This window comes from Aethalodelphis obliquidens, unplaced genomic scaffold (assembly GCF_003676395.1).
Source record: "Aethalodelphis obliquidens isolate GAN/ISIS:26980383/991018 unplaced genomic scaffold, ASM367639v1 scaffold95, whole genome shotgun sequence".
NCBI classification, from domain to species: Eukaryota; Metazoa; Chordata; class Mammalia; order Artiodactyla; family Delphinidae; genus Aethalodelphis; species Aethalodelphis obliquidens.
Genome location: NW_020838039.1, coordinates 2,183,091 through 2,191,775, shown reverse-complemented (window position 1 = coordinate 2,191,775; position 8,685 = coordinate 2,183,091). Strand labels below are relative to the sequence as shown.

Genomic DNA, 8,685 nt, shown 5'->3' with positions numbered 1-8,685 from the left:
ATACAAAATGAAGTTCAAAGTGAGCTTATCTTAGGACTTCCCTGGTGGCGCAGTGGTTAAGAATCCACCTGCCGGTACAGGGGACAGGGGCTCCAGCCCTGCTCTGGGAAGATGCCACATGCAACGGAGCAACTAAGCCCTTGCACCACAACTACTGAAGCCTGCTCCACAGCAAGAGAAGCCACCGCGATGAGAAGCCCGTGCACCGCAAAAAAGAGTAGCCCCCACTCGCTGGAACTAGAGAAAGCCCACGTGCAGCACCGAAGACCCAACGCAGCCAAAAATAAATTAATTAATTAATTTTAAAAAAAAGAATTAAGGGAACGAGGAAAAAAAAAGTGCGCTTATCTTGGGTTAAGTAGGGTGAAGGGAATTGTTTTAGTAGTCCGACAGCCTGTATTCATTTACATAGCTGTTACTAAAAGAACTGTAACAAATGTATTGATATTATTGTTTTATTATGGAGAATTTCAAATACACTCAGAAGCAGATAAAATGATATAATGAATTCCCAGGTATACATCCGGTGCCAATAACCATAAGCCCATGGCCAATTGTGCTATATCATCACCTCCATCTGTTCCTTCCCCTCCACTATATTGAAGCAGATCCCAGATATCATATGATTTCATCTATAAATATTTCAGTGTGAAACCCTAAAAGATAATAACTTGCCTTTAAACGTAACTAAAATACCATTATCACACCTAAAAATAATTAGTTAATATCGAACATGTACTTTCAAATATTCGTCTCATAAATTTTACAGATAGGTTTTCTTCCCCTTGCTTATTTTAATCAGGAGTGAAATTAGAGCCACCTATGGTAAAATGATGGTAGTCTTTTGAGTTTCTTTTAATTTTGAGATTCCACTTTCATCTTTTTTTTTTCTCTTGCAATTTCTTTGTTGAAGAATTGTGCTTTTATGTCCTGTAGAATTTCTCAGTCTGAGTTTGATTACATCTCCTCAGTATAGTCTAACATGTTCTTCTGTCCCATGGATTCCCTGTAAATCGGTAGTTGGATCTAAAGGTTTGATCAGATTCAAGTTTAGTATTTTTTTTGTAATATATTAATTTCTACCAAAAAAAAAAGTTCACCAGAATAATCTCAGTTTTGGCCAAAAGCTTACTGACAAATTTATTTTTCTAGAATTTGTACTAGAAGATATTGCACAAAGCATCAAAAAATTTAGAATTTATAACTAGACATCAGACTCTGGGTTCTGTGGGAAAGAATACACACACACACACACACACACACACACACACACACACACACACACACTAAACCAAAATAAACACCACCAAAAATAAACACAAGAAAAATTCAAGTAACAACAACAACACTTAGTATCTAAGAAATGCCAAACCTGAATTAATTAAAACCTGAATTAATTACATGCCCTTTAAATTGAAGGCTTAAATATTCAATACCCTATTTTATATTCAAAGAACTGAGCTTTTATCTCCCAGGTTTTGGTTCAGTTTGCCTCAGCTACCACTAGAGGGAAGCCAAGATACATCTAAAAAACCCACTTTTAAAAACACTTTTAAAAACACTCAAACCTGAAAGATGTAAATTTTCTTTGTTTCTTTAACATAACAAAATTCAATATTAAAAATTATTTATTTTACAAGGAAACATTATACTAAAGTAGTTTCATATCTGAGCTCTGCCTATATATAGTGTGGAGAAAAGAAACAGCCTTATGTGTTCTGTACAAAGCATTATATATGACACAAAACATACCTCTGAAGGCTTCCTTCACCCCAGTCCTTTTAAAGACAAGGAAAAGTATAAGAACCTAAGTAAAAATTATTTCATGGTGGCTGAATTAAGGTGTTTTTAAGAAATTTAAGTACTTTTAAAGAATGCAATACCCTTTCCAAATTATAATTTTAATTATTATAATAAACTCCCTTCTAAATTATAATTTTAAAACAAACTGTAAAAGAAGCATAAAGAAATCCAATAAATTTCTATTTTTCCAATGATGATTAATTTATTTTGGAGGGATTGAGGAAGATATATCAAATTCTTTCCCTCCAAAAAGTAAGTCAATACTCCTTTGCTGTAGGGCTAAGCACATGCTTCATTAACTTTGGGATAATCCAGCTCTGCTTCCTGTCCTCCAAATAATTAGCTAAAATGTCAGAACTAACTAACCTCTCCTTTTACCACAATAATGCTTACATTAACGTAGCTCTTTGATTTATAACTCATTTTCACATGCTATTTCATTTATCCTCAAAACTTTATAATTGAAGATTATTAATCCCACTTTAAAAGAAACCAACACTGCAGGCAGTGAAATATTTTTTGCAAAGTTCAACAATTGTAATCTGCATAAACAGGACTCAAATCCGGAACTTCTAACTTCTAAAACTCAGGTACTTTGGGACTCCACTGAGAAAACGATTGCTAACAATTTCAGTTCCCCCATGAAGTAGCCTGTGTCCTGATATCAATGCCTGTAAGACTCTTAAAAGCATCAAAGTGACTCTTATGCTTTCCGCCTCAGTACACTTGGCAAAGGACTATAGAAGCCTGCACTGAATGACCAGTCTTAGTGCCAATGGAAGACACATCCCCGGCTCCTTGGCTCTTTCAAGACAGAGGACTCAAAGCGCAGACTGACCTGGGGGCATGCCCAATGGAGTACATCTCTGAGAGGCAAACACATGGTGCAAAAGCTGGAGTTTTTTCATGGCAATCATAAATGTGCCTTTAATCACTGATCATGAACATCTACACTAGATGATGGGGGCAGAGAGAAGTATCAACCATAAACCCATGGAATTAAAACTCCAGTCCAGGGCCAAGTGGTGTGCTGATGGATTTTTAACAACCAGCTCTACCAGAGGAGAGGAAAGAAAGGCCCTAATTTATAGTTTGCCATTTCCTGTGGTGTAAGTACTCCCATTACGGCCAATTTCAATCTACCAAGCATCACTGAATATGGAGTTGAGAAGCAATGCTAACAATCAGCTCTGCACACCACTCCCCAACCCCTATGCTTAGAGCACCCACTCTGGCCTTCCTCTGGTTGTGTAAATATTAGAGGCAGGCCTGATGGGAAAAACCTCTTTTCCTCCTATGGATTCTAAGAGGATGGCTTTTCTATGAGCACAACTGGCTTCCTGGGCCATCCCTCCCTTCTCGTGGGTAGTGAAGAGCTGATTTATCTAATTGGGGCACTGGGGAGAAGAAACTCAGTGTGCTGGTCTTCTTCCCCTTCTCTCGGATCTGCCTGCCTGAAGACAGTGTGCTTTCTGCTTTGCCGTCGTGAGATAAAAGTCAGTGACCTTATGTCATAGTTTGCCCAGAACAGTCCTGGCGTTTCATCCTACTAGCTCCTCCTTTAACTCTCAAAAGTGTCTTGGTTTGGAATATAAATTATGTCACCCGAGGTAAAAGGGACTGCCCCTGAAGAGCAAAGCCTGGAGAAAGGTTACCCATTTCTGGGTGCAGTCCTAGGAAACCCTTTGTTACCACAAAATTGAGCCACATTTTTATTACCATCTTCTTGACACTATTCTCTAGCGCTAATTATATTCCAAACCAAGGAAGTAACAACATGCATTATTTGGGGAGATTTTTAAAACATTAACAAACTGAGTGCCCTGAAAATTGACTGGCAGTGGCTCCTGGACAAGAATGAAGTCCAGGGCTTCCCTGGTGGCGCAGTGGTTAAGAGTCCGCTTGCCGATGCAGGGGATGCGGGTTCATGCCCCGGTCCGGGAGGATCCCACATGCCGCGGAGCAGCTGGGTCCGTGAGCCATGTCCGCTGGGCCTGCGCGTCCGGAGCCTGTACTCCGCAACGGGAGAAGCCACGACAGTGAGAGGCCCGCATACCGCAAAAAAAAAAAAAGAAGTCCACACACATAGATACAAAGGAGACCAGGTTCCCTCAACAAGGACCCACAAGCTCCCAGATCTACATTAAGTAAACAAAAGAAGTTTTAGTGAGAACTTACCCATCAACAACACTGCTACATTAGAAGTTTAGAATTATATAGGGGTGACTTTCTAAGGTATAAGTCACAACCACAGATATGTAGGACACATCATACTCTTTGTCATTGCCTAAGTGGATTTATGCTAGCTACCATTAGAGGGACCTGCTGATCTCCAAATATCATTTTTCCCAACCTTAGCTGCCTTTTTGCCCTACAAATAAACTCCACTTTCTTCAGCCCCCCATCTGTGTAGCTACATAGATGAAGCTGTGGAACACCCAAGTGGCACTCAGAGTAAAATTACAAAGCTTTTAATATTTGTGAAGCACTTAAATTGTACTATTTCACAATGTATCCCTAAACTACCTTCTCATCTTAAATCAAAGACCACCTGACCATATACTTAGAGCAAACATGGAATTGATCATTTATTTTTAAAGGTCACACCCAATTACAAAGAATCACAACTGACTCATACAGCTCAATAGCAAAAACCCCAAATACCCCAATTAAAAAATGAACAACCTGACTAAACATTTTTCCCAGAAAGATATATGAATGGCCAACAGGTATATGAAAAGGTGCTCAACATCACTAATCATCAGGGAAGTGCAAATCAAAATCACAATGAGATATCACCTCATACCTGTTAGGATGTCTATCATCGTTTTAAAACTAATAAAAAATTTTCAGTAAAGTTGCAGCATACAAAAATCAGTTACAGGGACTTCCTCAGTGGTCCAGTGGTAAAGAATCTGCTTTCTAATGCAGGGGACTCAGGTTCGATCCCTGGTTGGGGAACTAAGATCCCACATGACAAGGGGCAACTAAGCCCATGCACCACAACTACTGAGCTCTCACGCCTCAATGAAAGAGCCCGTGTGCTGCAAACTACAGAGCCCACCCGCTCTGGAGCCCACACACCACAACTACAGAGCCCACACACCCTAGAGAGAGAAAACCTGCACACCACAACTAGAGAGGCCTGTGTGCCGCAACAAAGAGCCCACGCACCGCAACAAAAAAGATCCCGCAGACTTCTCTGGTGGCGCAGTGGTTGAGAGTCCGCCTGCTGATGCAGGGGACACGGGTTCGTGCCCCGGTCCAGGAAGATCCCACATGCCGCGGAGCGGCTGGGCCCGTGAGCCATGGCCGCTGAGCCTGCACGTCCGGAGCCTATGCTCCGCAATGGGAGAGACCACAACAGTGAGAGGCCCGCGTACCACAAAAAAAAAAAAAAAAAGATCCCGCAATACTCAACGAAGATCCCACATGTTGCAAGCAAGACCCAACGCAGCCAAAAAAAGAAAAGAAAAGAAATAATAAAAGAAAAGAAAAAAAAACAAGTTTATATTTTTAATGAACTACTATCATACACTAATAATGAACTATCATAAAGAGAATGCATTATGAGTAATGAACTATCATAAAGAGAAATAATGAACGATCATAAAGAGATAATGAACATTAACATATTCATACTCACATTATGAATAATGAACTATCATAAAGAGAAATAAGAAAAAAACCTTATTTACAATTGCATTAAAAGAATAAAATACTTAGGTATAAACTTAACCGAGGATATGAAAGATCTGTATGCTGAAATCTATAAGATGTTGATGAAAGAAATCAAAGAAGACACAAACAAATGGAAAGATATTCTATGCTCGTGGATTGAAAGAATTAATTTTTTTTAATATCCCTACCTACCCAAAGCGATCTACAGATTCAATGCAATCCCTATCAAAATTCCAATTTCATTTTTCAGAAAAAGGAAAAATAATCCTAAAATTTGTATGGAAGCACAAAATACCCCAAATAGACAAAGCAATCTTGAGGCAGAAGAACAAAGCTGGAGGCATCACACTTACTGATTTCAAACTATATTACAGAGCTATAGTAATCATAACAGTATAGTACTGGCAAAAAAATAGACACATAGATCAATGGAACAGAATAGACAGCCCAGAAGTAAACCCATGCATATATGGTCAATTAACTTATGACAAAGGAGGCAAGACTATACAAAGGGCAAAGGATAATCTCTTCAATAAATGGTGTTGGGAAAACTGGACAACCACATGCAAGAGAATGAAACTGGACCACTACCTTACACCATACACTAAAATAAACTCAAAATGGATTAAAGACTTAAATTTAAGACCTGAAATTGTAAAACTCCTAAAGAAAACACAGAGGGTAATCTCCTCAACATGGGTCTAGGCAATGATTTTTTTGGACTTGACACCAAAAGCAAAGGCTACAAAAGCAAAAATGAACAAGTGGGACTGTATCAAACTAAAAAGCTTCTGCACAGCAAAGAAAATCATCAACAAAATGAAAAGATAACCTATGGAATGGGATGAAATATTTGCAAATGACATATCTGATAAAGGGTTAATATTCAAAATATATAAAGGTCTCACACAACTCCATGGCAAAAAAAAAAAAAAAAGACAATTCCATTTTAAGATGGGCAGAGGAACTGAATAGACATTTTCCAAAGAAGATACACAAATGGCCAACAGATACATAGAAAGATGCTCACTAATCATCAGGGATATGCAAATGAAAACCACAATGAGATATCACCTCACACCTGTCAGAATGGCCATATCAAGAAGACACAAATAACAAGTGTTGCTGAGGGTGTGGAGAAAAGGGAACCCTCTTGCACTGTTGGTGGGAATGTAAATTGATACAGCCACTATGGAGAACAGTATGGAGGTTCCTCAAAAAACTAAAAATAGAACTCGACCCAGCAATCTCACTTGTGAATGTATATACAAAGGAAATGAGAACAGAACATCAAAGAGATATCTGTATTCCCATGTTCATTGCAGCATTATTCACAATGGCGCCAAGATATGGAAACAAATTAAGTGTCCATCCACTGATGAATGGATAAATCAGATGTAAGATACACACACACACACACACACACACACACACACACACACACACATACTGAAGTAGCATTCGACCTTAAAAGAAAAAATCAAAGGAAATCCTGCCATTTGCAACAACATGGATGGACCTGGAAGGCATTATGCTAAGTAAAATAAGTTAGACAGAGAAAGACAAAGTGAAACAAGCCAAACAGCATGATGTCACTTATATGTAGAATCTTTTTTAAGAAAGGTCAAACTCATATAAACAAAGAGTAGAACAGTAGTTGCCAGGAGCTGGGGGAAGTAGGAGAGATGGGGAGAAATTGGTAAAAGAGTACAAACTTTCAGTTTCAAGTTCTAAGTACAGCATGGTGACTATAGTCAATAATACTGTATTATATAATTGAAATTTGCTAAGAAAGTAGTCCTGAGGCTTTCTCAGAAAGATAGCAAGGAAGAAAGGAAAGAAGGAGGGAGGAAGGGAGAGAGAAAGAGAAAGAGAGGGAGGGAGAAAGGAAGGAAAGAAGGGAGGGAGGGAGAGAGGGGGGGAAGAAGAGGGGAAGGAGGGAGGGAGGAAGAAAGAAAGAAGAAATGGAGAAAGAAATTACTACTGGGTGTCCACACCCTTTTGCAATTAGAATTTTAAGTGAAATATTCCTTTCAAGCAAGTTAGCTGCCACCTATGCTTTTGAACTCCTCCCAATCAATGTCTGGAGAGTGTGGAGTAGCTGGACCTCAGGGTAACACACACACAGACAGACACACTTATAGAAGGCACAGGGCAGAAAGTTGCACAAAAGAAATGTGGCTCTGTGTCCCAGATTATTGTAATCAATCATTAAAGGGGAGATTTATTCTATCCTGGCTCTGCCTAACTATGGTCAGCAGCCGCTGAGTTGTAAGTGCACCAGGAAACCAGACTTAAGTTCATGACCAAAGGCAGGCTGGGGAGGAATTCAGCAAGAACATTTCCAAACAATTCTGCTGATGCACTTGTTGGTTTGGTTACTTTCTTGCCAGGGCCACACATACACACCCATAGGCGGTGCCTCCAGATCATGAAATGCAGCGGAAATGTGTCTGTCAGTTGTTCAGTCAATATCAGCAAGACAAAAGGCCACCCATATAATTCACTGTCCAAAGATGATTTTTTTTTTGCTTTAATAATTGATTTTGGTTTCTTGCTATAAACCACTAGTCACCTATCTAGCATATAGTCTCTTCTTTTTCCTTAATAACAGAACTTTGATTTTATTCCAAGCAGTGGTGTGTCCACCAAATGACTGCATTTACTAACATCTGCTGCAGTTAGGGATGGTTGAAGAACAGTAAGTGGGCCTTTAGAGAAAACTCCTTAAGACAGACAGCTGGAGTATGCCTTTTTGTCCTTCCTGCTTCCTGCATGGAACATGCATATGATGTCTCAAATCCTAGCAACTATCTTAGACCATAAGATAACCTTGGGGATGGAAACCACATGCTATGGATGGTGCAGAAATAAGAGAAAGAGCCTGGGTCCTTGATGCCACTTTAGATGCCCCATCTAAAGCCTGGGGTATCTCTCTTCAGCCTTCCTTTATGAAAGAAAAAACAAAAGTCCATCTTGTTAAATTCCTATCTGCGTTAACCAGCAACTGAATGAAATTTACAGCTAATATGCCAGCTCTACAAATCACCCAAGTTACCTGAAAACTGCTCAATATCCATTTCATTTGGGGATACAGAAAAAAAGCTTTAAAACTAACCATGATAGTTACGGTGATTTGATTCGCAAACCAAAAACTAGGTCACACAATAAGAACAGTTTGCATCTACTTATGGAAGAAGC

General features: G+C 39.3%; 1 long non-coding RNA gene across 1 annotated transcript; it reads right to left on the bottom strand.

The window, feature by feature from the left end:
- Positions 1-441: 441 nt before the first annotated feature.
- On the bottom strand, positions 442-1,783 carry LOC113614388 (uncharacterized). The gene is made up of 2 exons (XR_003430606.1): positions 1,753-1,783; positions 442-1,026 (listed from the first exon to the last, which is right to left on the bottom strand). It is a non-coding gene; the product is annotated as an uncharacterized LOC113614388 (long non-coding RNA).
- Between the last annotated feature and the right edge of the window lie 6,902 nt (positions 1,784-8,685).